Source organism: Oryctolagus cuniculus, chromosome 1 (assembly GCF_964237555.1).
Source record: "Oryctolagus cuniculus chromosome 1, mOryCun1.1, whole genome shotgun sequence".
Lineage (NCBI taxonomy): Eukaryota > Metazoa > Chordata > Mammalia > Lagomorpha > Leporidae > Oryctolagus > Oryctolagus cuniculus.
The window spans coordinates 230,543,453-230,565,245 of record NC_091432.1 but is presented as its reverse complement, the minus strand read 5'-3'; the positions used below and the strand labels follow the sequence as shown (position 1 = coordinate 230,565,245).

General features: G+C 58.5%; 1 protein-coding gene across 6 annotated transcripts in view; it reads right to left on the bottom strand.

The window, feature by feature from the left end:
• Positions 1-21,793, bottom strand: part of RALGPS1 (Ral GEF with PH domain and SH3 binding motif 1) — a 267,729-nt gene that overhangs the window by 232,534 nt on the left and 13,402 nt on the right. The window contains exon 2 of one of the 6 annotated variants that reach the window (XM_008273291.4): positions 21,301-21,600. The exons of the other annotated variants lie outside the window; for them this stretch is intronic. The gene's annotated coding sequence lies outside the window, so the exon portion shown is untranslated. The remainder of the gene's footprint in view (positions 1-21,300; positions 21,601-21,793) is intronic. 6 annotated transcript variants of the gene reach the window in all.

Genomic DNA, 21,793 nt, shown 5'->3' with positions numbered 1-21,793 from the left:
GTGTCCCCTGCACCCCCATCCCAGGCCTGGGGAGACACCCACGCAGCTCCGGACACGAACAGCAGGCCTGGGGATGCCTAACCTTTGCAAGGATGAGGACTTCAGATTTTTTAAAATCAAAGTAATGCATGTGCGTGGTAGAATTACACAGACTGAACAAAGAGGTGTGCAATAAAAAAGGGCATGCTCCCCTCCCACAGTCCCTGTCCCTGTCCCCAAGGCCACAGCACAGCACCTGAATGTACACTCCCACAGCACAGACGCGTGGACACACAGCCAGCCAGCCACGTAAATACACATGCACGGGCCTTTTACACACACCCCATTCTAACAGTGAACAAAATGGCACACTTCCCTGACACCTGCGGATCAGGGGAGAACCTTGACAACAGAGTCATTACCAATTTGCCAATGCTTTCAAGTGAACTTGGGGTAGAACCTCCTCACAGAATTCAGATCTACCAAAACGGCGGATGCTACCTCGGCACCCCCTCTTCTGCCCACAGACGCACCTGGCACACACCTCGACTGGGGAGGACTGACAGTAATGCTCAGATCCATGCAGCCACAGAGCCATCTCCACGGCTACAGGCGGAGCCAGGCACCCCTCCTGCCATGCCAACACTCACCCATCACTCACTCTGTGCCCGACCAAGGGCCTGACCCAGCCGACCGGCACAGGGAGTCCTGGGTGACGGAGCAGGTGTGGTTAGTACAGTGCCAGACACAGCTCCTGCTCCTGCTGACCCCCCCACACACACACAGCCACCTACACCCCCGCCCATGGCCATGCTCTCCGGCACTGAGACCACAGGAAGTCAGCACAGAGGCGAGGCAGTGCGGTGAATGTGAGCGAGGAACAGGTATTTCTCCTAAGGCCAGGAAGGGCCCTCTGGGGGCAGGAGAGGTTTGTGTTGCACCCCCTCCAGGGGCTGGAGACCCCCCACGCCCCATAGGAAGCCGGCACCACTCCCTTCCCGAGTAGGGCAGCCGCTCACCTGTACCCACAGGCTAGTGGATCCCAACGTCCCCTCCTGGACCAGGGCTGCAGGGGCAAACCTGAGGATAAGCCTGGGGATACTCGGGGCGGGGTGGGGGGGCGCTTAAAGGGAACTTCAGGAAGAAGGGGTGAAACGGAGAGAAAGGAGACGATGGTCTACAGCATCTCCCAGATGCCCACAAAAGCCCCATGGAGCCCTTCCTTTCTGGAAGCCTGGACAGTGCAATCTCTCCTCTGTGTACTGCGGATGGCACCTGCGGGGTCAGGACCACAGCGACCCCTCCACACACTCTGCCCCAGGGGGAACAGCCTCGCCCCATCACCCCCTGAATCTGAATAAGGGCTTTGGCACATGGCAGGCAGCAGGATGTCACTGTCTGGGCCCTGGTCCACCACAGGACAAATGGAGCCCACCCCTGTCCCCTCCCCATGACGTACCACTACCAGAACCGTCAAGCAGTGCCCTGATGCCCCCTCACCCCCGCGGCTGACTCCTGACACATGGTGAGCCCTCCCCTGTCCCCCAACGGCTGATACTGAAAAGCATGCGTTTCCACTCCAGCCGTCCCCTCCCAGAGGGAGGCCATGAGCTGTGCCTGCTGCAGCATCAGCCACACTCCACGGCAGGAGGAGCCCAGCCACGCGCCCAGCGCAGCTGAGCCATTCAGGACGAGTGCCAAGGCCAGGTCTAAGGCTCTGAGGGCAGCAACGCCCAGGCACACCGCCAGGGGAAGCCCGATGTGCAAAGACACAGATGTTCCCGACTCCTGGTGCCAACCGCGGCGGGGGGAGGGGGGGGCAGCTCATGGAAACTTGTGCTGCAGTTTGCTGGGGACTTGGGGGCTCCTAAGCTTGTCCTCAGTCTTAGCACGAGGAGGTGGCAGAGGACAAAATGTTGAAAAAGCATGAGGAAGTGGACGCCCATCAAAGTGCCTCCGAGAAGAGGGAGGCAGTCCTGGGGGCCGCCTGCTGGGGCAGGGGAACCTCATTTCAACCAGGGGCAACGCCACCTCTAACTCTACCTAGACAGGTCTCTGGGGCACTGCAGACTCACAGAGGCCAGACAGATCTCATCCAGCGAAGCTCTCATTTGACACCTCCCCCCCACCCCGGCACAGATGGGGAGGTGAGCGGGATGCATGGGCCCAACAGGGGGCTCAGGGTCCTGGGCTGGGACACAGAGAGGACACTGGGGAGGGGCGCTGTCCTTCGGCCAACATCCCACTCCATTCATTCTCCGACACGCCAGTGAAAACTGCCCTGCGGCTCTCCCGTCAGCCTGAGAGAGTTCCAAAGTAAGACGTTCGGAACCGTTTCTAAAAGGAGTCTACACTCACATCCCATCCAATCACGCAGCACACCCCTTGCACGCACACATGCACACGCACACACTCACGCCACCAGGCCTGAAACAGGGGCTCCGCCGGCACCTGTGCAGAGGCAGGACCAGAGGGCAGCGGCTCTGGGTCCTGGCTCCACCATTTCAGAGCCATTACGCGTGGGTCCCAGGCACCGGGGTGGACATGTCCTAGGGATCTCAGCTCCCCACCGACCCAACTACTGGCCAGTTGGTAACAGTGCAGGCCATTGACAGGGCCATATTCCTTAGGGGCATCACCGAGAGCCAGTCACACACCATGCGGGGCCCTGCCCCTGGCCATGTGAGCGTAGGTGGTAAACCGGGGCCCTGCTTGGGCTCAGCCCTCTCCTACTTACTCCCCAACACGCCCCTGAGTGTGTGCCCGCCCGGCCTGCCTGTTCCCGCACACTGCTGCAGGCCCAGGGGCTGGATCAAGTTTAGGAGAGCAGGAGGCCCCCTAGGGCTGTGAACCCGCTTTGGCTGGAGAGCAGGCAGGGGCCCAGCTCCTAGGAGGGGACTTGGGTTCTCCCTGCTGCTGCCCTCTCTGATCAGGTCCCTGAGAAAGCCCGGGTCAGGCGCAGCCCATCATTCCGTGAGGAACAGCCTGACGCTTCCCGCTGAAAAGGGAGGGAAGTTGGTACAGAGAGCAGGGGGGCCGGCAGGGCCCACCGGAGAAGGGGGCGCCGAGGCCGGCGCGGTAGGAGAGGAGGCAGCCCCACGAAGCTGCACGTCCAACTCTGCAGACAGGTTCCGGCCTCGGGATGAGGACATGGAGCCGCCCCCTCTGCTGTGGCCCCTGCACATCTCGTGGAAATAACAAACAAGGAGCAGAAAGAACCCGTCCCAGCACTGAGTCAGGGAAGGGGTCACAGCGAACCAGGAACTGCGGCCACCCGCCAGGTCAGCTGCTCCCCCGCACAAGCAACCCCGGACAGAGAAAGGTGCAGGCTCGCGAGCCCCAGGAGAAACACCTGGAAGCAAACTTCAAAAGAGATGCACAGAAATAGAAAACCACTTTACTCCGGGGCAGAAAGGATCTAAACCAAAGCAGCAGACGCCCCCACCCCCTGAACAAGGACGGAGCTGCCGTCCCTCAGTTCTCCCCAGCGAGTCCAGGAACGAAACGCAAGTGCACTCCAGAGCCTAAGGCCGCTCATCTTAGAACTCGGCAAGCTGATTCAAAACTCCTTCTGGGAAAATAATTGAAAAGGCTAAGAAGTCTTGGAAAACAAAAAGTGTAAGGAGGGTCTTGCCCCAGCAGGCACAGCCCAGAGCAGGCGGCCACGGGCAGCACGGCTCCCTCGGGGAGCGCGGCATTTCCTTACGGCCCCACCGGCCCCGGGGTGCAGTGGGAAAGCGGATCATCGCGGCTGATGACTCAGAATTTCAAAAGGGGGAGGAGAGAGAATTTCTAATGCTCCCAACACAAAGGACTGAGAAGTATCTGCACTGATCGGACCCTGACATGTTACACACGTGTACTGACGGTCACACTGAGCCTCATTCCCATGCACGAGCGCCGTGTGTCACTTAGAAACAAATCTAGAAAATCATCCGCAAGAACAAGATCATGCGTAAGAACAAGCAGTTGGTAGATTAAAGACTTCCAACACTTGAGCACTGAGAGGAGTCACAGAGCAGCATCTGTTACACTCCAGGTGACGGAGCCACTCCAGGGCAACACGCAGATGGCAGAGGGCCACTGGCAGATGCATCTGTGTTGAAAATTAACACAGCCAGGCCGGCGCCGCAGCTCACTAGGCTAATCCTCCGCCTTGCGGCGCCGGCACACCGGGTTCTAGTCCCAGTTGGGGTGCCGGATTCTGTCCCAGTTGCCCCTCTTCCAGGCCAGCTCTCTGCTATGGCCCAGGAAGGCAGTGGAGGATGGCCCAAGTGCTTGGGCCCCTGCACCCGCATGGGAGACCAGGAGGAGGCGCCTGGCTCCTGCCTTCGGATCGGTGCAGCGCCGGCTGTGGCAGCCATTAGGGGAGTGAACCAACGGAAGGAAGACCTTTCTCTGTCTCTCTCTCACTGTCTATAACTCTCTGTCTCTCTCTCACACTGTCTCCGCTTGTAAAAAGAAAGGGGAGGGGAGGGGAGGGGAGGGGAGGGGAGGGGAGAGGAGAGAAGAGGAGAGGAGAGGAGAGGAGAGGAGAGGAAAGGAAAGGAAAGGAAAAGAAAAAGAAAGAGAATTAACACAGCCAGGTACAGGCGTCTGATCTCGCGGGTAAGACACCAGGCGGGACACCTGGATCCCACTAAGAGCGCCTGGGGTCAAGCCCCAACTCTGCGCCCAATGCCAGCTTCCTACTAATGTGCACCCTGGGCAGCAGCAGGTGATGATCCAAGTACTTGGGTCCCTGCCACCCACATGGGAGACCCGGATGGAGCTCCTGGCTCCTGGCTGTTGCAAGCATTTGGGGAGTAAACCAGTGGATGGAAGATCTCTGTCTCCCAAATTAAAAAAAGGAAACTTAATTAAAAGTTCAGGATTGGGTGTTGGGGCACAGCAGGTTACGTTACTGCTTGAGATTCCTGGATCCCATACTGGAGTGCTGGTTTGAGTCCTGGCTACTCCGTTTCTGGTCCAGCTTCCTGCTAAAGCACCCCAGGCGGCAGCAGGGGATGACTCAAGTACCTGGGAGACCCGGATGGAGTTCCTGGCTCCTGGCTTTGACCTGGCCCAGTGCTGGCTGTTGTGGGCATTTGGGGAGGGAACCAGGAGACAGACGATTTCACTCTCATTCTCCTCACACCCCCAGCTTTCAAGTAGATGAAAATAACCATTAAAAGGGGGGGGGGGCAGCATTACGGCCCAGCGGGTAAAGCTGCCACCTGTGACACTGGCACCCCATATGGGCGCTGGTTCAAGTCCCAGCGTCTCCACTTCTGACCCAGCTCCCTGCTGAAGGCCTGGGAAAGCAGCACAGAATGGTCCAAGTGCTTGGCCCCTGCACCCACGCGCGAGACCCAGGAGCTCCTGGCTTCAGATGTCCTAGCTCCGGCCACAGCGGTCATCTGGGGAGTGAACCAGCCAATGGAAGACCTCGCTCTCTGTAACTCTGCCTTTCAAGAAAATAAAAATAAAATCTAAACAAAACCCCGTCCATTCTGCTCGGGAGCAGGCCAGCGTGGACACACCAGGAAGGGTGTGTGTGGTGTCTCAGGACGGGTGATGAACTCAGGTACCCGACAGCCAAGAATTCCGGTGCGAGCGATGCGCCCACGGGGGAGGGGCGGCCCTGGGAAGGGCCTCAGCCTGGGGCGGGGAGGGGGCTCGCGGGCCGTGAGGGGGAGTCTCGGGGCGGCCTTGTGGGTCCGGGAGGGCCGCAGTCCACACCTGTCAGAGGGGGCGGCTCGGGGTGGCCTTGTGGGACCATGAGGGCCGCGGTCCACACCTGTCAGAGGGGCCGTGGTCCACACCCGAGAGAGGGGGCGTCTGGGGCAGCGCCTTGCAGGGCCATGAGGGCCGAGGTCCACACCTGTCAGAGGGGCCGGCTCGGGCGGCCTGGCGGGGCCGCAGCCGTGGGAGGGGGCGGCCTGGGGCGGGGCTGCCGAGAGGACACCGCACGAGGGCCGCGGCCCGGACCAGAGCAGCGTCGACGGCGACGCCAACTTCCCGAAGGCGGGAAGCCGCGTCCGCGTGTGTGTCCAAGGGGACGAGCGAGGCCGACCTTCGTGCGGCCCCCAGCGAGTGTCCCCCGTGTCTCCTGCGTGTCCCGCGCCGCCCGGGTGCTCGGGAGCACTGAGGAAAACCGCGGTCCACGGAGCGCCGCGCGGACAGCGGACAAGGCACGGGCGGGCTGCGTGGTGCCGGCGCAGGAGGAACCGGCGGCCCTCACGGGAAGCTGACACGGGGCACGCCTTCAAATACCCACACACACGTGTCAACGCGCACACGGAACCACCGTCACCACCACCTCCTCTCAAAATTATTTGAAGTCGGAGTTACAGAAAGGGAGAGAGAGAGAGAGGTCTTCCATCCGCTAGTCCACTCCTCAAATGGCTGCAAAGGCCGGCGCTGGGCCAGGCCGAAGCCAGGACCCAGGAGCTTCTCCCCGGCTTCCCACGCGGGGGCAGGGGCCCACGCACTGTGGTCATCCTCTGCTGCTTCCCCAGCCCCTTAGCAGGGAGCTGGATCGGAAATGGAGCAGCCAGGACTCAAACCGGTGTCCACACGGGATGCTGGCTTTGCCACAACGCCGGCCCCACCACTTCCTCTTAAAAGTGTCATTGGGTGGCGCTTCCCGACATCGTCTGACTGAACGGGAAACGTGTATGAGCAACACAACACAACACTGCGGGGAAACGGAAAATGAACTTCGCAGACGAGCGCGGCTCACAGCCCGCGTTAGAAACAGCCGGGAGGCTGCGGGCCATGCCTGGTGCTGCGGCGCCCCCTGGTGGCCACTCACCTAACTGATCAGCCGCATACGCAGCCCTAACAAGGCAGCAAGGGGCCAGGTCCTGCGCAGGTGCACAGGGCCGGGGGGCGCCCCGGGGTACACCCAGCCTACTTCTCTTACTGCGGGGAAAACAAACACTGGCTCTTCTCCCTGAAACTCTCCTGTCCTCCACTCCTGGCTCCTTCCGACTCTCCCAGTCTCATTCGGAATGTCACTCCCCATGATGCCCTGACTGTATGTTCTCCAGGTTAAGGGCCGGCAGACCTCTCCCAGCACCTGTCACCTGTGTCGTACATGAACTGTGTGTCGTCTTCCTCACTGGACTGTCACAGCTGTGGTCACATGAAGGACATCCGGGAAGAGGGCCCCACAGGCAGCACCAGCAGCCCGCCCGGGGCTGGCACGGCTCACAAGCCCTGCCCTGAGCTAGCTCTCTGCTCACTTCCCACTCCCGACGCTGAGCCCACTGTGGGGCCAGAGCCTCCCTCCTGACCAGGCAGGACTGGTAGTTAAGTTTAGGTTCAAGAAGGCTTTCCAATAGTGGGAGGGCGCTGGATGTTAACACAGTCGAGGGCCCAAATCATCTTGCAAACGGAAATCTCAAGTCCCCTGAACAGTGACACTGACAAACACAATCTCAAAGAAACAAATGACACAAAGGAGGGCAGACTTACTTCCCTGGGAGGCTCCCTCACTTTTCATTATTTTTAAGTTATTACTTTATGGGAGTTTTTGTTACAAAAGTGACACAACCTTGCCGCTACAGCCAAAGCTTCCGGGTGTGCACATCCAGCCAGCGGGCTCCTTCCCCAGCTCAGGCCGCGACGGGCAGCAGCCAGGTGTGCCCCAGGTCTTTCTGCCCAGCAGCACAGATACACGAGGCCAAGGGGGCTCAGAGCAGAGATCAGGGCCAGGCCCCGCTGGTCTCAGTGGGGACACTGCAGGTGTCACAGGACAGGGACAGACAGGAACTCCGGCTGCTGTACCACTTAAACCTCAGTTTGGGGTAGGGCTTTGTGGCACTGCAGGCTAAGCCACAGCTCGGGACACCCACAGCCCATATCGGAGCGCAGGTTTGACTCCCGGCTGTTCCACTTCAGACCCAGCTCCGTTCCGATACACCTGGGAAAGCAGCAGGTGATGATGGCTCAAGTACTTCGGTTCTGGTCCCCAGGAGCTCTGGGCTCCAGGATTCGGCCTGGCCCAGCTAAAGCTGTTGTGACCATATGTGGAGTGAACCAGAAAATGACAGATCTATGTCTATCTATATCTCTCATCACCACACACACACTCTGCCTTTCAAATAAAATAAATTAAAAAAAAAAAAAAAAAGTCTGAGTGTGATCTTGTATAAAGCACTGAACTGGCCAGCAGGCGGCTCGGTGGAGCTGCTTGGGTGGGGAGCGGAGTGGACACGAGTTCAGATTTCAGAGCCCTGGTCCCATCCCAGGCCCAGCATCCGTCAGCAGAGGGGCCGCAGCAGGTTAGTCAGCCGCTCTGGGCCTCAGCTCTCAGCTGGAAAAGGGATCTGGCGCCTTCCTCGCAAGGTGGCTGTGACATGGAATGAACAGGAAGCAGTCAGCCAGCCGGCACAGCATGTCACCCCCACCAGGGCCACCTGCACGAGCACCGGCCAGGGACAAGAGCCGACACACGCAGCCTGCCTTCCCCCTTCACAAACAGCACCGCTCCCCTCCAGGCACCGCAGGGCACGTGGCTGGTAAGTGCCCCCTTCCTGCCTCTGGCACACAGCAGGGCACACAGCTCCCGGCAGCTCCTGTGGGCGCCACAGAGGCCGCTGGGCACGCTGGTTCAGTATCTGTTACGTTTTCAGGTCACTGGCCCAGAGTGGAACAACTCCCACTACCCCAGCAGAGCAAAGGAGCACCACACAGCCCATGCACCTGCTAACAGCTCCGCCCACTGTCCCAATCTGCGTTCTGCTAGTGATCTTCTATGAAGGCCAAGTTCCCGTCTTTCTTCTTTACTATTTTTAGGTAAGCGACCTCCAACCCCCTTACGGTTCGGTCAGCTAAGCTCTACCCAATGTGATGGAAAGGTTAATGCTGCGTGAGGTTTTTAACGAGTGTCTCAAAGGCAAAAACCACACCCTTCCTCCCCTGCTTCCTCCTTCCGGATTCTGGAATGTAGATGTACTGACCGGAGCTCACGCAACCATCTAGGGCCGGGAGGCAATCAGCTGAATGAGCACCAAGACCTAGGGAGCTCGGGTCCACTTTGTCTGACTCCACCACACCAACCCTAGACTGCCAGCCGCTTTACTTTTCCACGTGATGATGTAACAGCTGGTACGCTGAGGCTCTTGTCAGCCAAGGGTGTTCTATCACACTGCAGGGAAATCTGGTCCTAATACAGCTGCCAACTGCAAACAACCGAAGCTGAGCCCGTTCCTCCCTGTGACGCGGTCACCGGCTCCGCTCGCCCCACACTCGGGGCTCCACGCCTGGGCCACTCGTTTCCCCGCCTCTCCCTTCCCGCCGCCGTGGGCTCTGCAGACGGCAGACGTGACCGAGGATCTCAGCGGCAGCCGGTCACCTTGGCTCCCTGTCCAGTAGCTCTGCCTTGTGAAAAACTGCACAGCACGGCCAGTACCAAAGTCCCACTGAGACCAGAGCACACGCACTGACCAGCACACTCCGCACGGCCTCCTGCTCGCTTCCCGCCCTGCCTCAGCAGCTCTGCCTTGCAGGAGGTCCCCACCTCGTCGCACTCAGCCCGGAAGCCCTGTGTCCTCACAGTCTGCAGGGACACCTGAGGGACACCTGGCTGGGTGCGCAGAGGACTCTGGTCCCTCTTGGGCAAACGTCTCGCTTTCTCCCTCCCCACTGCATACAGGAAGCCCAACAAGAACTTAATTCTCTCACCTTTGCAAAAAAAAAAAAAAAAAAATTCTTTCTCTCCTTCTTCTTGGAGTGTGGGAATGTTAAAAGAAAATGTGCAGAGGCTGGTGCTATGGCACAGCGTGTAAAGCCGCCGCCTGCAGTGCCAGCATCCCATATGGGCACCGGTTCGAGTCCTGGCTGCTCCATGAACCAGCTCTCTGCTGTGGCCTGGGAGGGCAGTAGAAGACGGCCCAAGGCCTTGGGCTCCTGCACCGGTGGGAGATTCAGAAGAAGCTCCTGGCTCCTGACTTCGGATCGGCTCAGCTCCAGCCATCGCGGGCCTTCTGGGGAGTGAACCAGCAGATGGAAGACCTCTCTCCCTCTCCCTCTCTGTCACTCTGCCTTTCAAATAAATAAAAATATTAAAAAAAAAAAAAAGTGGGGCCGCCACTGTGGTGTAGGTTAAACTGCCTCCTGCAGTGCTGGCATCCCATATGGGTGCTGGCTTGAGACCCGGCTGCTCCACTTCCCATCCAGCTCCCTGCTGTGGCCTGGGGAAGCAGTAGAAGATGGCTCAAGTCTTCGGGCCCCTGCATGTGCATGAAAGACCCGGAAGAAGCTCCTGGTTCCTGGCTTCAGATCAGCACAGCTCCGGCCGCTGCGGCCAATTGGGGAGTGAACCAGCAGATGGAAGCCCCCCCTCCCGCCTCTCTTTCTCTCTCTGTGTAACTCTGACTTTCAAATAAATAAATAAATCTTTTAAAAAAAGTTAGAAAGAAAAGAAAATGCGCAAGTGCCTGTCCCGGCGTGAGCTGCCTGGGCCGTGCACTGTGAAGAGCCAGTGAGGCGCCCCCACCTCCCCCCGCCCCCACCCTGGCCTTCCTGTGGGGTCTCCTGCTGCCCCACACCAGGTCCCCTGGATAAGGCCTCTGAGTGTCTCACATTTTCCCTCGTGGTTCCCACCCCATCCCTGCTCGGAGCCGGAGCTTCGCCTCTGACCTTCCTAACTGCTCACTGCAGCTCCTCCGCCGATTCCACACTCCAAGCCCTGCAGCTTCCACGGCATCCCTGGAGGGCTCTCGTGCGCTCTCCACCCGTCCTGCCCCGGGGCAGCCAGGGCCGCAGGTGCAAGGCGAGCCCCCCCCCCCCCCCCCCCCCCGTGGCCAGGCCCCTTTACCCGCCTGTCGCTCGCCTGTGCCTGCCGGTGCGCGCAGCTGTCTGACCTCCGGAGGCCCTGGGACTTGGCAGCCTCTCCTCAGGTGGGCCCGGGGGCAGAGCTGGCCGCCACCATCTTCCTGCTGAGCAGTGGGGAGTGGACCTCTGCCCACTGCTCCCTCAGGTGACAGCAGGCGACAAGGGAAGGTGGCCTGGGACTGGCAGGGTGGAACAGCCCCTCCCGGCAGAGCAGCCAGAGAGCAGCTGCAGCTCCTCTCGGGAATCGGACGTGAAGCCAAAGCCAGACCCACCCCTGCTGCGCACCCTGCAGGGAGCACGCATCCCTGGCTCTCCGTCTGCCTTGGCCTCTGCTTTAAGCGGACAGTTGTTCCCAGATTCCTTGCCTGGGAGCCAGTCCCACTGTCAGGCAGTGTAGGGGCGGTTTCCCCGGTTACCTGATGATGGGTGACAGAGGGTGACGTCACCAGAAGATTCTGAAAAGTACTACAACATTTCCACTCCGAACGCCGGCTGCGCCTGTCCCAGCAGACCCTCTCTGACCCCTCCCCTCTTGTTATCTCAACACCTGAAGGCCATGGCCGCCAAGGAGCTGGATTCACAGAGTACCAACTGTGTGTAAGGCACTGAGCAAGACACAGCCCCTGCCTCCAAAGAGCTTACAGTCTTGTTAAGGCAACAGTGCAGCAGGTAGCAGGTGGACTGACACAAGGCAGAGCGAGGCCAAGGCCACAGAGGAAAATCAAACAAGTGCCACCAGGGTTTAGATGGGGGCGAGGAACGTCCGGCTGGCAGAGCCATATGAGGCCCAGGAGACTACGTGGTCCGGCCCTGCCATGGCAACCGAGGAGAACTCAAAATTCAGTGAGTCCACAGCAGGCTAACTTTTAAGTTGATACTCTGATATGGACCGCAAGCGACGTCATAAATACCCAGATGCCCTCGGCAGCCAAAAGGAACCGAAAGGTTCCCCATCCCTGCTACAGGAAGGAGACCCCCCACTCCCCGTAAGCTGGGATGGGCAGGCCCCCAGGGCACAGGCAGGCTGGCTGGGGTGGGGAGAGGTGCTGACGGTGGGTCTCGGGCCCATCGAGACAATGACCCCTTCTCACCCATCATCACATCCTTGACCCGTCCTCCCACCGCCAGGAGAGGCTCACACAGTGACAATCACAGGCCTGGACCAGGACGGCTCACAGCAGGAGGCAGGGACCTGGAGGGTCAGGAGACAGGAAGGGAGTGGCCCCGGCAATCACAGCCGCGGATGCCCACGGCTGCAGAAGGGTGAGAGCCCGACAGGCAAGCAACAAGAGGTCTGCACAGGAGAGCGGGACACCCCGAGCTTGATCCGGTGAAGAACCCTTGATGCACCCCAACCTGTGCTCACTCAGGGTGCCTCACATCCCCAAAACCACCCTGCAGCCGCTCAGCCCCGTCAGGTTCCAGCTCCCCTGTACCCAGCAGGCACCTGGGGTACCTGCACGGCATGGCTTCCTGCCTGCTCCCGAGAGCACACACCGCCACCACCAGGACTCACCATCCCCACATGTTCTTTGCAAACAGCAGCCACTAGAAAAGCAGGCGGAACAACACGACTGACATCTGTGTGTGACGAAGCGGGGTAAGCTGCCTCTTGCAAGCCTGGCCTCCCATGTGGAAGTGCTGGTCTGAGTCCCAGCTCCTCTGCTTCTGATCCAGCTCCCTGCTAATGCACCTGTGAGGCAGTGGACCACGGCCCAAGCGCGTGAGTCCCTGCCACCCATGCACAAGACCTGGACGCGGTTCCCGGCTCCTGGCTGTGGTAGACCTTTGGGGATTGATATGGCAGACTGAAGATCTCTTTCTCTGTGTGTCTCTCCCCCTCTCTCTGTCACTCTGCCTTTCAAACAAATACATTTTTAAAGAGCAAAGACGACCTGCTCTGCAAAGCTCAGCCAGGTCAGACGAGTCTCCCTGCTACCAGGCCTGACTTCCCCGTCCTGGGAAACACCAAATGCTGGTCACACAATCAACACCTGGACCACCAGGAGCCTATCGGTTAGCAAAGCCTTTCTGAAAGTCACAGGAACTGACCCTCTTCCCAGGATGCTTTGGGGAAGGCTGGTCCAGGGAACCAACACAGCTCCAGGAGAAACGTCCTGAGGCACCGCCGGGGAAGAAGGGGGCTCGGGGTGGCCGGACACTGCCCCTCTCTCCTCACCCCTACCCGCGCACACTCAGGTGGGCAGGCTCCCAGCGTCCATCACCTCAGCTCCCCCTGGGCCCTCCGTGAGCCTGCCCCTCCCTTCCCCCCTCTGGGGAAGCAGCCTCTGCCTCACGCCTGGGCTGGGGCTGCCCGGGGCAGGGGCCCGAGCCCTGTGGGCAGCTGGCCCCTTCTGCACACTGTCTCTCCCATGCGCTGGGCCCTCCCCTCGGCCAGGAACACCTGTAAGTCGCCCCATCTCGGCCCAGCTGTGACCCACAAACTCCAGGCTGCCCTGCTGTTAGGCACTGCTGACTCCCTCACCACCCAGCCACACTTCCCGTGGCCATCAGGGACTCCACGGCCTCGTCACATTGGCTCAGTGGCCAGGGCTCTCCTACCTCCCAGCAACCTTGAACGCAACTTGCCAGCCCCTCCCTCTGGAAACAGCGCTGCGCCCTGGCAGGGGCCTGGTCATCCTTTCTCTCCTCCCAGTCCCGGGGCTCCTGAGCCTCCCCTGGGCCCTTCCCCCTGGGCCCCTGGAACCTGACAGAAGGTTCTCTCATACACACGTTTCCTTGTAAACTAAATGTAAACCCTAATGTAGGGACCAGTGCTGTGGCACAGTGGGTTAATCCTCCGCCTGCGGCACTGGCATCCCATATGGGCACCAGTTCTAGTCCTGGCTGCTCCTCTTCCAGTCCAGCTCTCTGCTATGGCCTGGGAAAGCAGTGGAAGATGGTCCAAGTGCTTGGGCCCCTGCATCCATGTGGGAGACCTGGAAGAAGCTCCTGGCTTCTGGCTTTTGGCTTCAGATCAGTGCAACTCCAGCCGTTGCAGCCATCTGGGGAGTAAACCAACAGAAGGAAGACCTTTTTGTCTCTCCCTCTTACTGTCTATAACTCTACCTCTCAAATAAATAAATAAATAAAATTATCTTTTAAAAAAACCTAATGTTTCAACATGCATATACACTGTAACACAAATATGAATATTCAAGACCTATAGATGAAATTATTTTATTCATCAATAATAAATACAAAAATCTTTCAGCCTCATTAACATTTTAGTGACAATACTGAGATGGATGATGCCTCTTAGTGCTTTCAACACATTTTCCGTGGAAGTGTGGCGTGAGTGAAGTGCACGCGACACTGAGTCACAGCACAAGGCAGCTGTGCGCACACCAGGTGGGCCATCACCGGCAGCCCCTGGCCGCCGCCCTGTGCCCCCTCCAGCGCCCTGCCTCCCTGGCTGCACTGCGTGGTCCTGCCGGTTCTCACGCTTGACCCAAGCGTCCTTGCGCAGCCCCGAGCCTTCTGGGTCTGAATGGACACTGTTCCTCGAGTCCGTGCGGGTGTTTTCACCGGACTGTGCTCGGGAACTCTCAGCACCTCCAGTTCCCACCGTGGGGTGACCACGCGCACCTGTCCAGTCTGCTGACGGACACCAGGCCCGTTCTCTAGCACGGGCCACTGCCGATGGCGCTGTCGTGAGCATCGCGCGCACTGCTTCACGCCCGTCTCGGAGCTGCACTGGCACCACGGAGCACAGCCGCACGCGGATGATGCTAACAGCGCTCCGCGGAGGCTGAGCCAATGCACACTCCCGCCAGCTGGGAGGGAAGTTCTGGGTGCTCCACCACCTCCCCAACACCTAGTAACGTCTTCATTTCAGCCATCCTGACAGGCAAGATACCACGGAGCCGGCGCTGCGACCCCCTTCAAAGACAAGGAAGCAGGACCCAGAGGGGCTGGAGCAGGCAGTGGGTCTTCTGACCACGGCTCTTGTCTGCTTGGACCAAAAACACTGCTCCCGACACAGGCACCAACCAGGGGAGGGACACAGAAACACCAACAGAAAGGACACGCCTGTGTCCTGTGCCAATCCCACTCGTCAAGCCCGACAGGAAAGAAAGGACAGACAACTCTCCATCAGCCCAGCTCTGAGACAGACACGTGGAGGCGAGACTGCACGCTCAGACCTCACGGATTAACAGCGGGATGAGGGCTGCTTCTGCTTTTGCTCCCTTTATTTTCTTATTTTCTCTACAGGTATCATTTAGCAATGAGAAAGGGCTGTTTACCAAAACTGAGACGTCATTTACATAACAGAAAATTCGCCCTTCTTCACCATAGCGCTTGACGGGTTTCGGCACGATCGCAAAACTGTGCGACCATCACCACCAATCCCAGAACAGCTCCACCACCCCAGAAACAAACCTGAACCCAGCCCTCAGCAGTCTCTCCCGGATCCCCCGCCCTGGCCCTCGCAGCCCCTAATCTGCTTTTTGTCTCCATGGATTTGCCTCTTCCGGATTTTTTGCACAAGTGGAATCGTGCGCTGTGTGGCCTTTGCTGTCCGGCATCTTTCGTTTTACAGGGGGAGGGGAACGCCGGGCCCACAGGCCGTATGAGGTCCACAAAGCCATTTGGTCTGGCCCCGACATGGCAACCACAGACAGGATTCGAAATTCACTAAGTCTACAGCAGGCTAATGTTTACGCTGATCGTTTTGTACGGCTTGCAGATGATGCCATAAATATCCAAAAGGGCCACCCACCCTGCTTCTGGATCACCCGTGTTACAGCATGAATCAGGACTTAACTGCACGGCTCAACACTCTACTGCACACAGACCACATTTTGTCTACCATTCATCATGGAAAGATACTTGGATTGTTTCCATTTTTTAAAAAAGATTTATTCATTTACTTTAAAGGCAGTTAGAGAGAAAAGGAGAGACAGAGAGATCAATCTTCACTCTCCAAATGGCCACAATGGCTAGGGCTGGGCCAGACTGAGGCCAGGAACCAGGAGCCTCTTCCGGGTCTCCCATGTGGGTGCAGGGGTCCAAGCACTTGGGCCATCTTCCTCTGCTTTCCCAGATGCATTATCAGGGAGCAGCCAGGAATCACGCCAGCATCCATATGGGACGCCGGCACTGCAGGCCACTGCTTCAACTGTTGTGCCACAGCGCTGGTCTCGTTTCCATTTTCTAAAAGTTTTATTTATTTATTTATTTATTTATTTATTTGAGTGATTGAAGAGACCAACAGAGCTCCCATCTACTGGTTCACTCCCCACATGTCCACAATGGCCTGGCTCAGGCCACAGAGGAGCTAGGGACTCAAGCCAGACCTTCCACGTGGGTGGCAGGAACCCAGTCCCTTCCCCACCACCTGCTGCTTCCCAGGGTGCGCTCAGGAGCAGAGCCAGGGCTCCGACACAAGCACTCCTGTGGGATGTGGGCATCCGGCTGCCGTCTGACCCTGGCCAAGGTGCCTGCCCTCCCCGTTTCTGAACACTGTGACACACGCCGCTATGAACATGCATGTGCATGTTTCTGTGCAGACTCACATCTTCAGTTCTCGGGGCACGTCCCCAGGAACAGAGCGGCGCGGAAACAGGGCAACCTGATGCTAGACTTTCCGAGGAACTGTCAACCGTCTTCCCAAACAGGCACGCCACCTTACAGTCCCACGAGCATCGTGGGCAACGCGCCACCCTGCAGGAAGAAGGCACCAAGCCAACCCCTCCAGGGCAGTTTCAAAGATGGGGCCCAGAGAACGGACCACAGAAGCGGCTCCAGGGAGAGGACGCTCGTGCATGGCATGTGTCAGCCAGGAGACTCAGGCCACGCCCCTGGAGGGCGCGGAAGGCTTTCACCTCCTCCCCGCGCACATTCAGCAGGTCCCAGCACCGTGTTCACCTGTACCAGCTCTCACCTGAGCCACAGTTCCGTTCCTCTTTTCACTCCCATGTCTCAATGTCATGTCAGCTCTCACATCTCTAGGTGCTTCACTTGTGCACTACTTTATAATCATAATCACAACTGTTTTCTTTTTTAATTTATTTATTTGAAAGGCAGAGTGACAGAGAGAAGAAGGAAAGACAGAGAGAGTGAGATCTTCCACGTGCCGGTTCATTCGCCGAATGGCCTCAGTGGCCAGGACTCCACCCAGTCTCCCACGTGGTGGCTGAGGCCCAGGTGTTTGGGCCACCTTCAGCTGCCTTCCCAGGCACATCTGCAGGGGGCTGGATCAGAGGTAAAGCAGCAGGAATGGAACCAGCATGCAGATACGGGGTGTCAGGGTTGCAGGTGGCAGCTTAACCTGTTGTGTCATTAGCACCGCCACCATCACAATCACTCAGAAACCACTTTACACTTGAACAGCTGATGACCCGTGCCTACCTTATCACAGCCTGTCTTGTTCATTCATGGATCTTACATTTTCTTCATCTCTCTGGACCAAGCTCCTTCAAGTTCCTTCCCTAGGAACAGTGTGTGGGTGGAGCCGAAAATACACAGTGTGCAGTGTGTGTCCTTGTGTGACAGAAGCGAACTTCTGCCCCTGTCAAGTGGGAACCACACTAAGCTGGGTATAAGATTCTTGGGTCCCTCCCTTTTCTCCAAACCCTCGATGGGTGTGCTGCTGCCCGGCCCCCGGAGCTGACAGTGTAGACGGCTGCATTCCTTCTGTGACTAGAAGCTTCCTGCTGCCTGGATGCTCCTAGGATCTTCTCTTGACACATTGAAAACCTTCTCCTGGACACTTAGATCTTGAATTAACCTTCACTGGCTTTGCCTGGTCTGTGAGAAGCCCTTGTAATCTGCACAGGCAAATCCTCTGTTCCTCTTGCCGTGCCCCCAGCTGCAACCTCCAGGGCCCACATGCTGGACCGGTCTTGTCCATCGCCAGGGCCTCAGCACCCACACCGGTCAGCCAGTCCATCCTCCTCCTGACCCCTGGACCTTCCACATGGCTCAATTTTTTTTTTTAATTTTAAAAATGTATTTATTTGAGAGACAGAGAGAGAGAATAAAAAAGAAAGTGTTTCTACCTGTTCACTCCCCACATGCCCACAACAGCCAGGATTGGGCCAGGCTGAAGAGCCAGGAGCTGGGAATGCAATCCAGGCCTCCCATGCGGGTGACGGGAACCCAGCAGCTCAGCTGTCACCTCTGGGTGACACCTCCCAGGGTCTGCACCAGCAGGGAGCTGCTGGCAGGGAGCCAGCGGCAGGCATGGAATGCAGGCACTCCATCGTGAGCTGTGGGCATCTCAACCACTGAGCCACGGGGCCCAACGCCCACCCCCACCCTGGCTCGCTGTGAACGCGCGCAGGACACGCTCTGCCTTCTAGCGCCAAATCCATGAGCTCCTTTTGGGTCCCCGTCTGCTGTCTTAGCCCGTCCTTCTCGGCATCTGCAAATTTTGAGAGCACAAAGCTGATGATACGAGATCCACTTTGCTTTTTCCAAAAGCTCTTCCTCCATTGCTCGAGCCTTCTTCCTCCTCCTCTTCCTCAATGTGCTGAGTGGTGTCAGCGCACCCTCTCTGGTGTCAGCTCTTCCAACTGTTCCTTTTCAGATGAGGACAGACGCGTCCTGGCCTGACACACATCCCAGAACAGTGCCGGGGTGTCCCTCTGGTCTCCTCTGCTGTCTCCGTGGATTCCAGGCTTCCTGGCCGGGGCCGGGGGCTGAGGTCCAGCACCAAGCCCGCCACTCATCACCTGCGACTTCCCGCGAGCAAACGTGCCGTCTCAGTTTCCTCTTCCATAAACCAGGGAAGCTGAGTTCATCCTTAGACATCCTGTGCTCGCCTTTTTACGTTGACTTGATGCATCATGTGGATTTCAAGTTCCATTCGCACGGAGCCAGTTGGCAAGGAATTTGCTGAGTGCACATATAAACAAGTTAATACCCCACTTCCTTAGAGAGACTCGCTGCACTGCGCTTCCAAGTAGGCCAATCACAAACGTGAGACTCAAGAAGCAAGCTGCACCTGAGGACACGCAGGAAGAGCGGGAGTGTGCATGATTTACCCGGAGCTGGCGGAGTCCGCGCCCCAGGGACGTGCACGAGACAGCAGGCGGGAGCTGGCGGAGTCCGCGCCCCAGGGACGTGCACGAGACGGCAGGCGCTACACCCAGGCAGCTGCGAGGGCTCCTTCAGTCGTCCGAACACTGAAACCAGGCAGAGAAGCCGCTGACTGCCCACGCCGTGGCAGGCCTCAGGACCACAGCCCACGGCGTTACCATGACGACACGGCCCAGGTGCCTCCTGCGTCACCTCACTGATTCCTGACAGCCTCCTCTTGGGGGACCCAGTCCCCCCCTGGCCCCAGCGCTCCCACGCATCTCACTGGCTATGCCAAGAGCACAAGAGGGGGCGCCCTGGACCCCAGCCACATCTCAGTGTCTGCAGCCCCGGGGCAGGACGTCCTGCCTGCCTCAGGCGCAGGAGCTGGTCTGCTTGCTGCTTGCTATGAAGCCCGGGTCCCCCAGCTCAGGGTCCCACAGCCATGACACAGCAGGGCCCACAGTATCAACCCCCTGGGAGGTGCGGGTGGGGGCACAGACATGCACGCTGTTACAGGCTGAACAGGACTGCCCCCCAAACTCATGCAGGCATTTAAACCCCAGAGTCTTCTAATGGATCAGCACTAACGGATTAAGGGGGGACCCCTGACCTGGCAAGGGCCTCCGGGAGGTAGACCTGGGGAAGGGAGGTCTCAGGTCACTGGGGTGCGCTCACAGAAGGCGGTGCTCACGAGGGCTTGGCTGCCTAAGCCGGGCACGCTCCCAGCCCCTCTCCGGGTCCCGGCTCGTCACGTGACCCCCTCTGCACGTGTGTTCCACATCACACGCCCAACACTACTGTGCGATCTCAGGCTGTGAACTCCAACCTGGAAGCCAAAGCAAAGCTGCTTCCTGCCTAAGAAGGAACACCCCTCGGGTATCTCAGGTAAGTGACAAGAAGCGGATTCCCGGGCCGGCACCGTGGCTCACTAGGCTAATCCTCCGCCTAGCGGCGCCGGCACACCGGGTTCTAGTCCCAGTCGGGGCGCCGGATTCTGTCCCGGTTGCCCCTCTTCCAGGCCAGCCCTCTGCTGTGGCCAGGGAGTGCAGTGGAGGATGGCCCAGGTGCTTGGGCCCTGCACCCCATGGGGAGACCAGGAAAAGCACCTGGCTCCTGGCTCCTGCCATCGGATCAGCGCGGTGCGCCGGCCGCAGCGCGCCGGCCGCGGCGGCCATTGGAGGGTGAACCAACGGCAAAAGGAAGACCTTCCTCTCTGTCTCTCTCTCTCTCTCACTATCCACTCTGCCTGTCAAAAAAAAAAAAAAAAAAAAAAAAGAAGCAGATTCCCGCACACGCGGAAGCTGTGGCCACGAGCGGAGCCCCGGCTCGCTCAGGAGTTAAACTCTCAGAGAAACCTAAAGCAGAAAGTTCTCCCTCCCAGGATCTGCTGGCCTGTGCCCCCACCCCGAGAACCCAATATAAAGTGTAGTTTACACCCTCCCATTCTTAAAAAAGTACTTATTTCAGAGAGAGAGAAAGAACTCACTTCTCACATGCCCAGAATGGCCGGGACTGGGCTGCAGCTGAAGCTGGGAGCCAGGAACTTAGTCCAGGTCTCCCACGTGGGGGCGGGAACCCAATGACCTGGGCCATCACCACTCCTCCAGGGTCCACATCAGCAGGAAGCTGGAGTCAGGAGCCAGAGCCAGGCATCAAACCCGGGCCCCCAGCATGGGATGCGGGTGTCCTAACCACTAGGACAAACACCCCCACCCCCCACCCAACTGTTTTCTGTTCTTTAACCCAAACCCATTCGGAATCTGCTGCGGTATCCAGCGACGCTTACCAGTTATCTTCAGCGTGGATATCCCATTACCCCAATGACATAAAAACAACCGGCCAGGCCCCTGCAGCTGCAAGGTCTGACGTCTCCTGGACGAAGCTCCCAAGCCAGTCGGCAGCTCCGTCTCTTCTGTTCTATTCACGTCTTTCTGCTTCTACCCAAGCACCAGTTAGGATCAATTAGTGCTTCATAGGGACTTCGAGGGCTCAGCCCTCAGAGTCCACGTAACACTGGGCGAAATCGCAACTACTCCCAGGCCACACCCACCACATGAGGCCCCCAGTGCCATCCCCTTCCTCGTCAGCAACAGAACTCCCGGTTTGTAGGTGGATACAGGGCTACCCTGAACACGGCCATCTTCCCCAGCTCCCCTTACTGCTGGGTGCGGCCCTAAGACCGACTTCAGCCCAGTGAGATGTAAGAGGCGTCGTGCGGAATCTCTAGAAAGCAGTCCTCAAGGGTCGGGAACAGGTGGAGAGGCTGGGCGCGCTTGGGAGGGACCTGGTGTCCCTGAGCACAGCAGGCTCCACCCACGCTCTGAGCTGATCGCCCCGACTTCTCACACAGGACAAACGTCTGCCTTCTTCCCGCCTTTGCTCACTCAAGCCCAACCTGCAGAAGGGGCTCTCCCAGGGGGACAGTGGTAAAAGGCAGCACAGCCGCCATCTCACACGCCCTCCACAAACCTTCCAGCACCGGCTTACACACAGCAGGCGGCTCAAACACGCGCTGGGCTGAACAGGAATCTATCGAAGGAAGGCGGTTTCACTGTTTTTCAAAAGAAAAATAATCTTAATTTTCACTGACTTATTTTTCTAGACAAACATCGTGTTTCACAAGTTTTGTGGAGCATCTCGCTGGAATGGCAGGCGTTAGGTCCTCCCTGCGTTTGCAGATAACAGCATCGTCAGCAGGGACCGACTGGCTGGTTGCCTCGTCCTGTCCACTCAACACACATGCACAAGGCTGGTCACGAAAACGGAACTCTGGAGAGAAACAACAAGCACTGGGTAAATAACCCCAAAGCCACTCTGCTCGGCACCTGCTAAATCCGCCGGCAGGTAGGAGAGGGCGTCCCAGCACCACTCAAGTTGGGTGAACGCCACTCTGTCCCCCACCTCTCACCACAGCCAAGGAGACCCCTTCTCAGCCCATCACCCACGTCACGGAACTCTGACT